We start from the raw sequence: 17372 nt of genomic DNA, 5'->3' as shown, positions 1-17372 counted from the left end.
CTGCAACCTCCGCCTCCTGAGTTCAAGCGATTCTCCTGCCTCAGCCTCCTGAGTAGCTGGGATTACAGGTGCCCGCCACAGTGCCTGACTAATTTTTGTATTTTTAGCAGAGATGGGGTTTCTCCATGTTGGCCAGGCTGGTCTCAAACTCCTGACCTCAGGTGATCCACCCACCTCGGCCTCCCAAAGTGTTGGGATTACAGGCGTGAGCCACCACACCCGGCCTATTTTTTAATTTTTAAAAATTGACACATAATAATTGTACATTGTTATGGGATACATAGTGATGTTTTGATACATATAATACATAGTGAGCAGACCGGGGTAATTAGCATATACATCATCTTGAACATTTATCTCTTTTTGTGTTGGGAACATTAAAATATTCTCTTTTCTAGCTATTTGGAAATATATATAATTGTTAACTATAGTCATCCTACAGTGTTATGGGACGCTATAGCTATAGAATTTATTCCTCCTATCTAGTATAATTTTGTATCTTTTAACAAATCCCTCCCTATCTATCCTCCTCAGCCTCTAGAAACCTCTGTTCCGCTCTTTACTCCTATGAGTTTAACTTTCTTAGCTTCTGCATATGAATGAGAACATGTGGTGTTTAACTTTTTGTTACTGGCTTATTTCACTTAACATAATGTCCTCTAGGTCACGGATCCCCAGCTCCCAGGCTGCAGACTGGAACGGTTTGTGGCTTGTTAGGAACCAGGCTGCACAGCAGGAGGTGAGCAGCAGGCGAGCAAGCATTACCGCCTGAGCTCTGCCTCCTGTCAGATCAGCAGCAGCGTCAGATTCTCACAGGAGTGCAAACACTATTATGAACTGCACATTCGAGGGATCTCATAAGGTTGTGTGCACCTTATGAGACTCTAATGCCTGATGATCTGAGGTGGGACAGCTTCATCCCCAAACCATTCCCACTCACCACCCACCACATCCCTGGTCTGTGGAAAAATTGTCTACCACGAAACTGGTCCGTGGTGCCAAGAAGGTTGGGGACTGCTGCTCTAGGCTCATCCATGTTGCTGCAAATAACAGGATTTAATTCTTTTTTTATGGCTGGATAGTATTCAATTGCATACATATACCACATTTTCTTTATCCATTCTTCTATTGTCGGACATGGGTTGATTCATACCTTGGCTATTGTGAATAGTCCTGCAATAAACATAGGGGTGCAGATATCTCTTCAGTATACTGGTTCCTTTTCCTTTGGGTAAACAGTAGTGGGGTTGCTGGACCATATGACCAAAGTAGTGGGGTTGCTGGACCATATCTATTTGTATTTTTTTGAGGAACCCTCATACTGTTCTCCATAATGCTGTACTAGTTTACATTCCTACCAACAGTGCATAAGAGTTCCCTTTTCTCTGCATCCTTGCCAGCATTTATGTTTTTATCTTTTTGATAACAGTCATTTGAATGGGTGAGATGATATCTCATTGTGGTTTTGATTTGTACTTCCCTGATAATCAGGGATATTAAGCTTATTTTAAATGAATTAATTAGTGACAGGGTCTCGCTCTATAGCCCAGGCTGGAATGCAGTGGTGCAACCTCAGCTCACTGTGACCTCCGCCTCCTGGGTTCAAACAATTCTTCTGCCTCAGACTCCCAAGTAGCTGGGACTACAGGCACACGCCACCACGCCCGGCTAATTTTTGTATTTTTGGTAGAGATGGGGTTTCACCATATTGTCCAGGCTGCTTTTGAACTCCTGACCTCGTGATCTGCCCGCCTTGGCCTCCCAAAGTGCTGGTATGACAGGTGTGAGCCACCGGGCCTGGCCTCCAGTCTGCAATTCTAAGGCAGGACACACGCTCCTTGAATCATCTCAGTTGCCCTTGTCTGATCTATGTCCAACTCTAGTCCACCTTTATTGTTGTTTGTTGTTTTTTTTTTTTTTGAGACGGAGTCTTGCTCTGTCACCCAGGCTGGAGTGCAGTGGTGCAATCTCGGCTCACTGCAAGCTCCGCCTCCCGGGTTCACGCCATTCTCCTGCCTCAGCCTCTCCGAGTAGCTGGGACTACAGGCGCCCGCCACCACGCCCGGCTAAGTTTTTGTATTTTTCAGTAGAGACGGGGTTTCACCGTGGTCTCGATCTCCTGACCTCGTGATCCGCCTGCCTCGGCCTCCCAAAGTGCTGGGATTACAAGCGTGAGCCACCGCACCCGGCCCACCTTTATATATATATATTTCATTGGTAGATGCCTTCTGATGATTCCCTCGTGGTAGTGAGTTGGCCAAAAACAGCACACAGAGCAAATTTCATGATTAACCTCCCATTAATGCCAGGTTGCCCTAGGACTGTAATAAATCAGATCGTAATGAAGCCTGGTATATTATAAATAGTTGTTGTCCCATGTTTATTACATAATGCTTATGATGTGCTGTAATTGCAAAGAATGCAGGTTTTCAAATCAGAAATACCTTGTTTGATTCCTAGCCACTTATCTGCCGTGAAGTCTTTGACAGTTATGTAAATATTCTGAATTCTAGTTGCCTCACTTGTACACAGGATATACTAAACCTCCCTTTTGGGGTTGTTGTAGATGCAAATCAAACTAATTGGCTTTTTTTTTTTTTTTTTTTTTTTGAGATGGAGTCTCACTCTGTTGTCCAGGCTGGAGTGCAGTGGCATGATCTTGTCTCACTGCAACCTATACCACCTGAGTTCAAGCGATTCTCCTGCCTCAGCCTCCTGAGTAGCTGGGATTACATGCATGCGCCACCATGCCCGGCTAATTTTTGTATTTTTAGTAGAGATGGCATTTCACCATATTGGCCAGGCTGGTCTCAAGCTCCTGACCTCAAGAGATCCACCTGCCTCAGCCTCCCAAGGGGATTAGGGGCTGGGATTACAGGTGTGAGCCACCGCACCTGGCCGAATTGGCATTTTATTGAGTGCTTACTATAAATAAGACCCTGAAAGCTTCAAACGGTTTCCCTCCTGAAATAAGTTTGATTTCAACTGCAAAATTGAAAGATTTCACTCTATACTCCCACTTTCTGATTTTTTTCTCCTAAAACTACTAAACAAGATTTCTAGTTAAATGTGATAGATTGAACATAAACATTTTATCTCTGCTCTGCCCTTGCCAAACTCTACCAAGATAAAAGTAAGGCAGAAAAAAAAAAGTGGCTCACACCTGTAATCCCAGTATTTTGGGAGGCCGAGGTGAGAGGATCACTTGAGCACAGGAGTTCAAGGCTACAGTGAGCTGTGACCATGCCCCTTCACTCCAGCCTTGGTAACAAAGCAGGACACGGACTCAAAAAAAAAAAAAAATCTCAAAATTCTACGAGGAAATCTAAAATGAGGGAAGACAAAAGGCTACATATTGTATAATTCCATTTATATGAAATCCATTTATAGAAAAGACAACCTATAAGGACAGAAACCAAATAATAGGGGCCAGGTGTGGGAACTGATTAATAGGGGCAAGGTGTGGGGAAGAGGGAACACACTTGAGCTTTCTTCCCCCTTAATTCCACTGCTGAAATTGGCAAAACTCACTCTGAAGCTGAAGTCCCCATGCTGTCCTGAGCAATAGTAGAATCACCAGAAGGCATCGACAAGCTGCTGGACACTGATACTTTCCTGACAGTTTGTCAAAGACTTCTTAAGTGTCTTTGACTTTGACAGTTATGTAAATATTCTGAATTCTTCTTAAGAAGTCTTTGACAAAGTCCATTTAATTGTGCATGGTGTGGCAAACTTTGTTAAAATGCAGTCACTCTGCTTTATAGTTATAACGTTCTATTTTGTGTATATCAGAGTTAATTTTGTATTTAGAATCCTTTAGCACCATTTGAGACAGAGGCACCCCTGAGTGTTTCCAAATGAAAATTAATAATCATAGGTCTAGACAGCAAAATGAGGTAAGAGTTTAGCACAGTCACGGTTACATGTCTTTAGACTCTGAAAGCCATCCTTAGAGATTCCCACTCCAGAAAGTGGAGGTGGGTTAAAGCTCAAGATCTAGGGTCTGGTGGTGGCAAAAAATGGTTTAAAAAAGAAACATTATTTATATCCGAGGTTCACAGACAAATAGATAATCAGCTCATGTACAATTTCCATCATTTACTGAGGCAAATCAACTTAGAATGTCCTTCCCATATAATCTTTAGAGTTTCTACTGTTCTTTTATAATTTTCTTTTCTTTCTAGGCATGCTTTTAATATAAAATTTTAATCTTTATTTTACTGGATAAAAATGTTGTGGGAATATACCCCACATCTCTTCTGGAATGATCCAGCCCCACTCTATGATTTCTGGCTTTCATTTAAAGGTTTTTTTTCCACAGATCCCCTTTTTACTTGCCTAGCATGAAAACAAGTCGGTCCATTAGTGAGAACAGTTATTGCAATAGGGCATCCATTCAACCTCAGAAGACGAAAATGAATTGAGCACCAAAATTTAAAATATGAAAATAAATCATTATTAAATACCTATGGGAAAAATCACAAAATCCTGACATATAGTCTGTTAAATGACCTTCTTCACATAATAACTGAAATGACAATAGGGCTAGACTAGTACCAAAATCTTAGAAACTAACCCATCTACAATACTTTGTACCATCTAGGCTTTAGGGATTAGTGGCTTTTTCCCTTAGCCTGCATATGTCTAATCCCATTTGACAAAATTAGAAGGCATGCTTGGCTGTGGTTACTTAGACAAGCTCAAAGAATAGTCTGATTATTTTTTAATCCCAGTAGATTCAGATTCAGATTCTGATTTATTCCCTCTTTCTTTCTTTCCTTACTACTACAAAAGAATCAAAAGACTTCAATTGCACAATAGCTAGAATTTAGTTTGAGAGTTAAAGTGTTAGCATAAAAACGTTTTTAGCATACTTCTAAATATGCCTTCCATGTGTACTGGCTTCATTTCAAGCCTTTTCTTGACATGGCAGTACAATTTAATTAAGGAAGGTGCTACAAAAAGAATAGTTGGGAACTAAATTGCCGGCTAGGAACGGCTAAATTGAGAGTCAAGTGGCACCCTGGGCTTCCTGTTTTTCTGACTTCAAACTGTTTTAGGTAATTTTTCCTGGCTACTCTGGGACTTCCCAATCCTTTTAAACTCTTCTGATATTGAACTCTTACTACTCTTTCACCCAGGGTCACGACATTGTATAATTCTAGGGGGCCTCATTCCCACTGATAGCCCTGCTTTTATTATTTCTCTCTTACAAAAATGCTTCTAAAAGTCAAAACTATTTCTAACAAGATCAACTGACGTCAACTAGCTGTTTCACTTTAGAGAATTAACATTCAGTGCTTTTCCAATTCTCTCAGTCAGTAAACATGTATTGAGCATGTGCCAGACATCACATTACGATGCCATGGATGATGGAATAGATCCCGGTCAGATAGTCCTACCCTCAAGGAGCATACAAACTACTGTGTCAGATAGGCCAGTAAACAAGTACAATGTAAGGCAGACTTTAGCCTTCAAGCACAGTGTAAGCACAGCAGGGGAAGCAGCAACTATGATTGAGTTACCAGAGAAGACTTCACAGAAAAAGAGACATTTGAGCAACAAAGTGAGGCCTTGAAGAAAGAATCAGAATTACACCAGTAAAGAACGAGTGAAGGATGGAGAGAGATGAGGCTGCTGTCTGGAAGAAGACATATGTTCTGGCCAAAGGAACTGCGCAAAGAAAAGAATGGAGGGCAAGAAAATAAATAGCATTTTCTAAGAATAGCAAACAGTCTGGAAGAGCTGGAACATAAGCTGCATAGAGAGCAGTGATCAGCACTGCTGTAACTATAGGGTGGTGCCACATCATAAAAGGCTTTGAATGCTGGGCTAACGAGTCTCTTTTCTTTGATCAAAAGAATTTGGCCTCATAGAAAACATTACTCATTACTTATGCAATGATCGGAAAGCTTTTGTTCAAGACCACAGTGATTGGAATGTGCAAATGTGTAGTTTCTGAATTTATGCGATTACATTAAATAAAGCGTATATACCTTATTAGCAAAATAACATTGTTTGGTGGCATAAAATTGAGGCTGAGTTTATCTTAAGTCATTCATTGGCAGGGACACATTCTTCAGAACCACTTCTAGAAATCTAACAGTAGTCAGGTAGAAATAAGCATGCTGGCCTTAGAGCAAAAAAAGGCATGACACAAGAAATAGTCAATGTACTGAAATGCATTGCTAATGAGAACATCAACTAAGAACTTACAATTTTATACATTGCCAGTAGGATGGGCTACAAAATTTGCAGGGCCAGTACAAACTAAAAAATGAAAGACCCCTTGTTTAAGAATTATTAAGAATTTCAAGATGGAGATACCAGAGTATTTTTTTTTTTTTTTTTTTTTTGAGACGGAGTCTTTCTCTGTCCCCAAGGCTGGAGTGCAGTGGCGCAATCTTGGCTCACTGCAACCTCCACCTCCTGGGTTCACACCATTCTCCTGCCTCAGCCTCCCGAGTAGCTGGGACTACAGGTGCCCGCCAACACGCCCGGCTAATTTTTTGTATTTTTAGTAGAGACGGGGTTTCACCGTGTTAGCCAGGATGGTCTCGATCTCCTGACCTCGTGATCCTCCCGCCTCGGCCTCCCAAAGTGCTGGGATTACAGGCTTGAGCCACCCCGCCCGGCCTGGAGATACCAGAGTATTAAACCAAGCATGGGGCCGGGCGCGGTGGCTCACGCCTGTAATCCCAACAGTTTGGGAGGCCGAGGCGGGCGGATCATCCGAGGTCAGGAGTTTGAGACCAGCCTGGCCAACATGGTGAAACCCCATCTGTACTAAAAATACAAAAATTAGCCGGGCGTGGTGGCAGGCACCTGTAATCCCAGCTGTTTGGGAGGTTGAGGCAGGAGAATCGCTTGAACTCAGAAGGCTGAGGTTGCAGAGAGCCAATGTTAAGCCACTACACTCCAGACTAGGTGACAGAGCAAGATTCTATCTCAAAAAAATTTAAAAAAAATTAAACCAAGCATGGATCCCTGTGCAACTGCATAGGTTACATACCCATGAAGCTGGTCTGATTGCCAACCCTAACTTTTAAGGACAATCCATTCCGTTTCCATAACCTGACGTATGTAAAACAGCTCTCATGTTCAAGTGTAAACTTTGCCACCAATTTTCCCCCAGAATTGATCCCATCTCCACCACTGTGCTTTCCTCCTTGCCTTCACTGGCAGTGGGGACCACAAAAGAGCTCCTCTTAGAGAAATGCTGACACCTTCATCTGTTCTTACAATGCTGTTTTCTGCTTACTGAAAACAGGCTTTGTTTCCCTGATCTTTTGTGTTTAAAATTTCCCCTCTTTATAAAATCACAGGTAAGGTAATAAGTTCTCATCTATTTCCAGTATTTAATCTTACACTCACGCACTATCCAGGCTACTGTTTACGCAGAGTGTAAGTACAGCTGCTACTGCTGCAGATAATGTTAATGGCGGTGGTAGTGGCAGGTACCACTCGCTGAGTGCCTAGGCACTGTGCTGGGCATTTTACAGTCCTAAAAATTGATCATTAAGTGATCCCATTGTTATCCGATCTCCTTGTTCTTTATATTTTAGTCCTATTCTTCAGCATCTTCTCCAAAGTAAAAGGAAAGGAAGGAGGGGGAAAAAAGCAAACCCTAGGTCAGACAATTTTGCTACTTGTTAACAGAGTTGATAACAAAACTGTGACTTTTTAAAGAAAGACATAAATAATTACCTGATTACAGCTTCTATATTATCTATGCATTTCATTTATTCTCCTGACCTGCGATGGATAAACCAGCCATTAGGTTTATCTGTATATATAAGCTGGCCATTTTAGGTAATAAAACCATAGAGGAAAGATATCATGTCTTCTTGTTTTTGTTTTCCAGCTTTACTGAGGTATAATTGACAAATAAAAGTTATATTTACAGTAAAAAATAAATTGACAAAAATTGTACAGTGTGATGTTTTGAGATATATGTACATCGTGAGATGATTACCACAATCAAGTTAATTAGCATATCCATCACCTCACCATATCTTTTTGAATTACATTAGTACAACATACACACAGTACTAATTGTGAATGGAAAAAAAACTAAAACAGAGCATTTACTATAGCTATAAATTCTATTCAACTAATTAATAAGTATGTACATTATGCTGTGCCTTATGCTTCATGCTATATTTAAAAAGTTCAAGTTTTCATAAATGTTAGTGTATTATCACCACTGAAGAAATTCAGACAAGACCACTCTGTGGCCCTGAATCAATCAAGGAGATTTATGTTCATTCAGAGAGAGGTTAATTTGTTTAGACTTCAGCAATTTCAGAACGGCAGCAGCTCTAAAGTCAGATACTCTCAACTGATCTGAATTAAACTCTTTTGATTCGATTACACCTATCTGCTTTGGCTAGATAGAAATTATTTCAGTCTACTAACAATTTCCAAAGCACTCTATGTATAGCTGAGGTTTGGCACGGTTTTTCTTATCTCCATTTTGCCTTTTATTTTTTGATTTGGGAAGACTACATACCAGTATCTTCTAAATATGAGAAAGAGGGAGGTTTTGCCTTTTGCATGCGTCAGATATATCTAGTACCTCAGGACGTTTTGCCTCCTGGGCCACAGCTTAATAGCATTAGCAAAAGCAGTTCATCCAGGGGGGAACTGAACAGCAGCTGAGTCAGTCTAATAATTTACACTGGGGAAAGCCCTTGGAATTCAGAGGCACATTGCCCAGCTGGAGAGACAAACCTAATCTCTGCTAATGATGTTCCTCCCTCTCTTTCCTATCAGGGCTGGCTTTTTTACACATGCGCACATAATTATATATGCACACTCAGAGTCCAATGAAGCCAAACAACACAGCACCCAGGATTAAATTACACAGTAAGACTTCCAGGCATCATCTGGCCTCTACGTCCTAATAAATGCTGTCCATGGTTCACGCTGCAGAGATGTTAGAGATCTTAAGAATTCAACAGCATAGACAATAAATACTAAAATTCAAAGGTGAGAACATTATGATTTTATTATGAGACTGGATATAATAAGCTCGACTTCTTAAACAGACTTAAATTTTAAAAGTACACACTAGAAGAAAGAACACAGACTCCAGACAAAGATGTACACAGTAACAGGTAAAGAGGTGAAGAAACAACACGAATAAAATGTTTCAAAAAACCACCCAAAGCAAATACCAGTAGATAAAAATAATTTGCAGAAAAAAAAACCTGACAATAAACAAATAAATAGTGATACTACTACTACTACTAATAATAATTTGTATGTGCTAAGGCCCGAGAGGCTTTTCTTTCATTGATATACCCCAAATGAGGATAAAGTAGCGTCAACAATAGCCTCCCAGCAAATACAGTGGCGCCTTTCCTAGGACTGTTTTTAAGAGCACCTCCCCACACAAGGTGAGATTCCCCAAATCTCACCTTGCAACACTTATAGTAGGGAGAAGCACTTATAGTAGGGGAAAAGCAACACTTATAGTAGGGAGAGTCCAAGTAAATAATTCTTTGAGAATCTGATTTAATCCAGAAGGGGATGGATTGCATCTCCTTCGGGAACTCTTCCTTGAGCATTATTTATCACACTCAAGCTTTCAAGAATATTGAGTAACTAAAAATTATAGGTTATATTTTCTGGTAGGACCCTGGAATGCAAATAATCCGGGTTTCCAGGTAAGAGGTCTGTCCATAAGCTTTAACAATCTACCAAAAAGAAAGAGCTGACACTCTCCTATGAAAATCCAGGAATCTCACCAGAAATCGTGCCTCAAAACCTCATTTCCACATGGAAGTATGCCAAGAAAAATAAGCCTGACCGTGTGGTTGTTTATATTTTATTACAATGCATAGTGTTCTTCATATACTGATGAAACTTTACTTACTAAAATGTTTTAATAAGTACGTGTATTTTTATATAAAGCCCTTTGTAAATGACATCGATTATTCTAAAAAGAGAGAAGCAATTTAATAGTTAATGCCTCTGCCGCTTTACTGAAGTAAATAGGGAGTGGTGGGGTAGGGAGTCACCATCTGGGGCTATAAATTATAATCCTGCTACATGGTAATGGACAGAGGGCTGATCCATGAAGCTCCCCGAGGAGATTCCATCCATCAGTGCAGCCATCCATAGAAGGGGCTGAAGACAAGGGCAGCCCTGAGCCCAGACAGGGAGGGGATCTGCCCCAGCAGCAGGATACAGATTTTCAAAAGCAATTCTCACTCACCTGCTCCCACACAAACTCATCAATTCAGGAAATTATAGGGAAAATGCTCCCCCTTTACGTATTGGCAATTAGAGGATACTTTAGGATTCAAAGAGCCCTGGGCAAATAAAGTCCTCAAATGAGAGAAAACAAGTAATAGGCTTAGGGCTGCTTCATCCGTAGTTAGTTAACTTGCAAATATCACTTGCAAAGAAAATGGTGATATTATTTACCACAAAATGAAAACTAATGATGAGATGTTCACCTGGCAAGAGGCAACACTACCTGCACGCATGAGCTTGTATAAACCTGCACAGCCCCCCAAACAAGGTGCCCTAGTGGCCCATGATTCTCTTCTGCCTCTTACAGCAAGCTAAGAGCTTAGCTGCTTTGGATTATTTCCCAAATATAACAATGTTAAAGATAGTATTAGCAGATAAAAAGAAGACAAAAAAAAAAAGCCCAGAATTATCCTAAGAAGAAGAGAAACAGTGCAGAAAATCAAGTTTATTGAAACAATCAAAAATTACAAGTCAAAAAAAAAAACACCTAGCAGCCTTATAAGCACTTGAGATCATTCTTAGAAACAGAATATAATTAGAAGTGCTAAAACAACTGTTTTTTTCTTGCATGCTGCTTAAATACTTAAAATTTAGATCTTTCGTGTCTTTGAAAATATTCAAGGACTTTTATAGACATCCTCACATCAGTTCTCACCACAGCCCTCTGAGAAAAGCACCCAACCAATTTGCTACTGAAATCACAAGGCTACACCTAAAAACTCCCATTTCTGTGAGGAAAGTGGTCACTTAGATATTTGCTATTCTGCTCACTGACTCAACAAATGCTATGTTAATCATCTATGTTAATCACCTGTGTTAAGCAATAACGATGATGCGAAGATGAACAAAACAGTGGACCCCTGCTCTAGAGGAGTCTATTAGAGGAAAAATGGATGAATAAATAGTTACCATGTAATGTGAGAAGCTCTCTAAGGGAGATGGGTACAAATTATTGAAGTACAAAGAAGGGAAAAATCCCCATCCAGGATGACCAGGGAAGGGGTATGGAGAATATCATCCAGAGGGGCAGGGTGCGCAGACGCAGGGAGGCAGGAAGGAAATCACGTGGTTGTTTGGGGAGAGGGACAAACATCAGCAGGGCTGGTGAGAGGTGATGAGAGACGTCGAAAATAGGGCTGGAAAGGTGGATTCGAGGATTTTTTTTTTTCTCCTATGGACAGAGAACTATGGAGAGGTGAAGGGAGGTGACAGGATTCGGTTTGAAAGATGATTCTGTTTCAGGATAGAGAATGGAGGGAGGGCGAATGGGGTGTGGAAAGAGCTCTAGGGAGAATGGAAAGAATCTGAGCAACACTTTGGAGACAGAATTAACAGGATAGAGTGACTGGCTGGATGTGATGGTGACAGAGCGTTTTCTAGTGTGGAGGACTCGATGCTACCACTAATTGAGGCAGGACCTCCAGCAGCGGGGGTGCAGGGCGGAGGAGCTGCAGGGAGGAGGTAACCAGCCAGGGTGTATTCTTTCCTATACGCCATCAGGCAGGGAGGGAAATAAGGAAGTAGCTAAACTCTAACTGGGGCAAAGAACTACAAGTATTGTTAGAGAGATGAATACAAGGAAAAGGTTTCATATCTTCTTTCTTTTCTTTTCTTTTTTGAGACGGTGCCTTACCCTGTCCCCAGGCTGGAGTGCAATGGCGCGATCTCGGCTCACTGCAACCTCTGCCTCCTGGGTTCAAAAGATTCTCCCACCTCAGACTCCCGAGTAGCTGGGATTACAGGCACGTGCCACTACGCCCGGATAAATTTTTGTTGTATCTTCAGTAGAGACAGAGTTTCACCATGTTGGCCAGGCTGGTCTGGAACTCCTGACCTCGTGATCCGCCAGCCTCGGCCTCCCGAAGTGCTGAGATTACAGGCATGAGCCACCGTGCCTGGCCTCATATCATTATTATACTCAGGTCAGGAGAGTTACAAATTTTATGGACCCATTTTATCCTCAGCTTGGTGATCAGCATTTTTTTCTCAAGGGTAATTTTATCACTTTCCTTTGTTTCTTTTTCCTCCCCTCACTAGCACTAATATACACACGAATAATCTCCTCCTATCCTTTCCTCAACCCAACAGTGTTCCTTTCTTCAAAACCCTCTGTCTTCCAAGAGTCACACTTTGGTTTGCTCAATACATCACTGATGGTTAAAGGATGCGATGGTGAACATAAATTAAAAAACTACTAGCATCAAAGCCCAAATCCATATTCCCATTAGCCACATATAGCTTTATTGTTTCACTGCTTTCTTTAACCTTTAAGTTTTCTGAATAGGACCTTGGCTACCTCTTAGCTCTAATGACAATCAACAGGACTGTCTAACGTGGGCACCACTGTTCCAAAGGCATTTCAGACCAGCTATTATTTCCATGAATATCAGAGTATATTTGTATTGACTCTGAGCAATTCGGCGTCTAGAGAAAATGATTCTGATTCGACATAATTTGCAAGGAATAGAAGAAATGAGTGCATACGTATAAGAAGGAAGTCGGTACCACAATTCAGCAAATCTTTCCTGTGTGCCTGCTACACGCTAGGCACCATGTTTCTCAGAAGCCATATGGGGCTATAACGGTTGTAAAGATGACATCTTCTTCATCTTTTGGTATGCCTGACATATTTCATAATTTTATCAAAGGAAAGAAATAGTCCCTGCTCTTCAGAACTCAAGTCTAACCTAGTAGGGGATATGGTAATGTCTTGTAGCGGAGATAGCCACGAACGCAGTTAGTTCTAATGAAGGGAGACTGTGCTAAGTACTTAGAGGCACTAAGTATAGTGAGATTCATTAGGAATAGAGAGATTACTCTTTCTGCTTTTGGGGAATAAGAGGCTGCTCATCTGCCTTCACAGGATATGAGATCAAAAGTTTGAAATTTTTTTTGTGGGGGAATGTCTTTCTTTCTGGTGCATCTGATAAACCCTAAATGAATATTTTCACATCTATAACTAAAAAGGCATTAGGGCTACTGGCTCACAGATGCAAAGACAGTATCAGGTTCCCTTTCTTAGGCTCTCGGTTATTTCTCAGAACAGACAGCATTGCTTATCAGTTCTTTAGGTCACACTCTTTCGAATGTTCCTCTCCTCACCCCCACAAGTCTGTCCAATACCTCAAAACCCTCCCAGAGTCTGTAGGCTTCTCTCATCATAGCCAATCAGTGTTCTGCCCCCCTCTTGCCACCAGCCTTCCCCACCCCACAGGGCCAGGGGTGACCCTAAAGCTTCCAGCAAGTAATTTCACAAGACAGAAAGGTTGCCAGTTCCCTTTATGTGCAGCCCTTCCAGGAGGCAGGGCAGACCAGGCGACCTTTCAAAGTCTCCCTGGCATATGGGCAGGCTCCGCTCCAGTCTCATCCACACGGCCACTGACAGGCCGGGAACCAATGCCTGACAGGAATATAAAAAAGCCCCTGGCTCCGGTCCACCCCTCAACCCTCATGGCAGGCAGAGAAATGTGTTTTTGTGTCTCTTCTAACAATAAGACATTTTAGATACATTATAAGGGTCAGACTGATTACTTCTTTCTCCCCCCTGTAAAAAGGAAAAGAAAGAAAAAAACAGTCCTATTTAAAGGAGGGAGTTTCTCAGAGAGCCTTAAGGAGATCTTTGTACACAGTTAACAAAATAGTCACATTTTCTCCATCAAAATAGAAATAAGTTTATCTATAGAGCAACATAAGTATTTGCTATGCTAAAATATGCTACATACTAAAGCATTTATATACTGCATAATAGCATTTAATGCTACTCAATATTTATGAATTCAACAATTTTGTAGTTTAATGATTTTGAAAGAAGTTACCACGAACCAGGAGTCCCAGCTGGGCCATAATTATTTGTTTGGCTTTGGGCAAGTCACTTAGCCTCTCCAAGCCTCAATTTCCTCATCTGCAAACTGAAGGAATTGGACTAGAAGGATCTCTAAGTTCCTATAAGCAATTAGGAAAAACATTCTGTGAATATAAGAAATTAGAACAATCCAATAATGGAATAGGATATCTCACAACTGATTAGCTCTCCATCACTGGAAATGCTCAGTGTGGGGCACATCTATCAGATAAATTGTACAAAAGATTTTTGCTTTGGGAAAGAGGATTGAACCGAATGACCTCTCCTATGTCTTTCAATTGTAAGATTCTCTTATGAATTGATTCTGGAAACCATGAAAAAAAAAAAAAAAAACAAGAATGAATACGAAAAGCAGGGGATGAAATGTCATCCTCTAGGTATAGAAAATGTTTGATGTCATGTTAACAGAACAATGACAGGTACAGCAAGTCACTGCTTTGCTAATAGGGACTGTTCACCTTGGGTTAGGTTGCTGGGTGGTGTAAATACCTGCAAACACAACACCCAGCAATGAAAAAGTCTACATGCCTTCAGTCACTCCAAACTGAGCACATAGGGTTTCACCACGCCGACCCTTCTGACTGTCGGAAAAAATAAGGGAAGGAGGGAATAGGATCACAGTCAGCTCTCATTTGTTTGGGGACATCTAGATGCTCCCTACAGCAGGTGTGCTCCATTGGCCTAGGTCCTTAGGAACATGTATCAAAACAGCAGCAAATAACAATAATCACTGTTATCTTAAATTTGTATATTGAGTTGCATTTCCAAAGTAATTTCATACATTTTAATTTCATTTGAGCCTCATAATAGCCATGTAGGGTGGACAGGGCAGGTATAATTGATCCTTCTTTGAGGAAAATTGAGGTTTATTACCCTTTCCTTAACAAATGGGAAACAGCTCAAATCATTATTCTATCACTTCCAACTCCTTCAAATGCTTTTATCACCAAGAGGTCTGGAAGGATATACCTATTTATTTTTATTTATTTATCTATTTATTTTTGAGACACAGTCTTCCTCTGTCACCCAAGCCGGAGTGCAGTGGCACGATCTGGGTTCACTGCAACCCCCGCCTCCCGGGTTCATGCAATTCTCCTGCTCAGCCTCCCAAATAGCTGGGACTACAGATGCGCACCACCACGCAGGGCTAATTTTTGTATTTTTAGTAGAGACGGGGATTCACCATGTTGGCCAAGCTGGTCTTGAACTTCTGACCTCAAGTGATCCACCCACCTCAGCCTCCCAAAGTGCTGAGATTACAGGCGTGAGCCACTGCACCTGGCCGAATATACCTATTTATGATTTCAGTATATTTGTATATACTCAGAAAATGGCCAGAAAAGGAAACCAGTAATAGTCTCGAATTGTAACGGTGTTTTTAAAAGCTAAATTAGGGCCAGACGCAGTGGCTCATGCCTGTAATCCCAACACTTTGGGAGGCTGAGACGAACAGATTGCTTTGAGCTCAGGAGTTCAAGACCAGCCTGGGCGACATGGCGAAACCCTGTCTCTACTAAAAATACAAAAATTTGCCAAGCATGCGTGCCTGTAATCCCAGCTACTTGGGAGGCTGAGGCAGGAGAATCGCTTGAACCTGGGAGGCAGAAGTTGCAGAAAGCTGAGACAGCACCACTGCACTCCAGCCTGAGTGACACAGCAAGACTCCGTCTCAAAAATAAAAATAAAAGCTGAATTAGAAATAATATTGAATTAGAAATGCCTGTTGCATCTGAGAAATAATAAAGGGGACCAAACAAAACAAACCTAATTTAAGTTATAATACAGTGATGTCATTCTGGAAGCATGCAATGGTAAAGTTTGGTATAGTGGAAAGAAAAATGAAAAGTCAATAGACTGGGAAGAAAGAGAGAAAAGCAAAGTATTGGAAACTAGTGATACCTATATCAAGAAACAAGAGTCTTTCTGCGGAAATTATATTGAAAAAACTACATTTAGATTTATCAAGAATTAAGCAAAGGAGCTCAGTACTAAATATATCCCACGTTCAAAAAAAGGCATATTTTGATATAAAGTAGGCATGCAAAATCTTTATACCTTAGAATTAAAAATATCAACTTCCATGAAGTCATCTATTATGCTTAAATTTTTATATACTTTATCTCATTTAGTCTTTATATCTTCATGGAGGTCAGTATCATAATCATTTTATAGATGAGATAATGAGGTACAGAGAGGTTAAATAACTTCTCTAATGTTACACAGTCAGTAGATTGCTTGTTCAGTCCATCTGATTTCAAATTAGGTCTTTCTAGAAAGTTTCCTCTCCTTAGAGTGGAAATAGATCCAAATTTTGCAATTATATTTAGTTACTGGAAACATGAGAAATTAAGAAATAAAGAAAGAAATAAAAATCTTTCCTAATAAATGGAAGGCTGAAAATTCCATGAGATGTTGGAATTTAACTCCCCCACCCTAGTGATTGAGCATTAGAGTAATAAGAACTGGTATACTTATGTAGTATACCCAGGAATAGTTACGTAGCTATATGATCTGGGGTAAGCCCTTGAACTCTTTAGGCCATAATCCAATATATGCGTCTTTCATTCTATATATGTACTAAATATAATTGCTGGATGTTATGCTAAACATCCCAGGCATAGAAAGATGCTTGAGACACGTTTCTCTATACTTAGAGTTTATTTTCTTTTTTTTTTTTTTTTTTTTTTTGAGACGGAGTCTTGCTCTGTCACCCAGGCTGGAGTGCAGTGGCGCAATCTCGGCTCACTGCAAGCTCCGCCTCCCGGGTTCACGCCATTCTCCTGCCTCAGCCTCTCCGAGTAGCTGGGACTACAGGCGCCCGCCACCACGCCCGGCTAATTTTTTTGTATTTTTAGTAGAGACGGGGTTTCACCGTGGTCTCGATCTCCTGACCTCGTGATCCACCCGCCTCAGCCTCCCAAAGTGCTGGGATTACAGGCGTGAGCCACCGCGCCCGGCTACTTAGAGTTTATTTTCATTAAATCGACTTAGTTAAGTCAAAATTACCTTCTTAATCAACATCATTCTTTTACGTTTCTATTCCAAGCAAGCAGGTACTCAGGGACTAGTACCCAGGGGGACACAGGATAAATGAAAAATTCTAAATGAGAAGCCACTGACACCTATGAATCAGAGGACTACTGGGAATAATTTTTCAAAGCTATAGCCAGCTAATCCCACCTTGCATCACATTCCTGTTCTCCTTTGTTACTACCGAAGATGTAAGCCCCTCTGGTTTTTAGTCTCA

General features: G+C 40.9%; 1 protein-coding gene across 7 annotated transcripts in view; it reads right to left on the bottom strand.

Annotated features, from left to right (window-relative positions):
- The window catches only part of MAP3K13 (mitogen-activated protein kinase kinase kinase 13), a 206514-nt gene that overhangs the window by 77012 nt on the left and 112130 nt on the right, over nucleotides 1-17372 (bottom strand). The window contains exon 1 of one of the 7 annotated variants that reach the window (XM_063621926.1): nucleotides 5997-6303. The exons of the other annotated variants lie outside the window; for them this stretch is intronic. The gene's annotated coding sequence lies outside the window, so the exon portion shown is untranslated. Of the gene's footprint in view, nucleotides 1-5996; nucleotides 6304-17372 lie in introns of those variants that run through there. 7 annotated transcript variants of the gene reach the window in all.

The sequence above is a fragment of the Symphalangus syndactylus genome, chromosome 17 (genome assembly GCF_028878055.3).
Source record: "Symphalangus syndactylus isolate Jambi chromosome 17, NHGRI_mSymSyn1-v2.1_pri, whole genome shotgun sequence".
Taxonomy (NCBI): Eukaryota; Metazoa; Chordata; class Mammalia; order Primates; family Hylobatidae; genus Symphalangus; species Symphalangus syndactylus.
The sequence above is the reverse complement of the archived record's forward strand: the minus strand, read 5'-3'. Positions and strand labels throughout refer to the sequence as shown.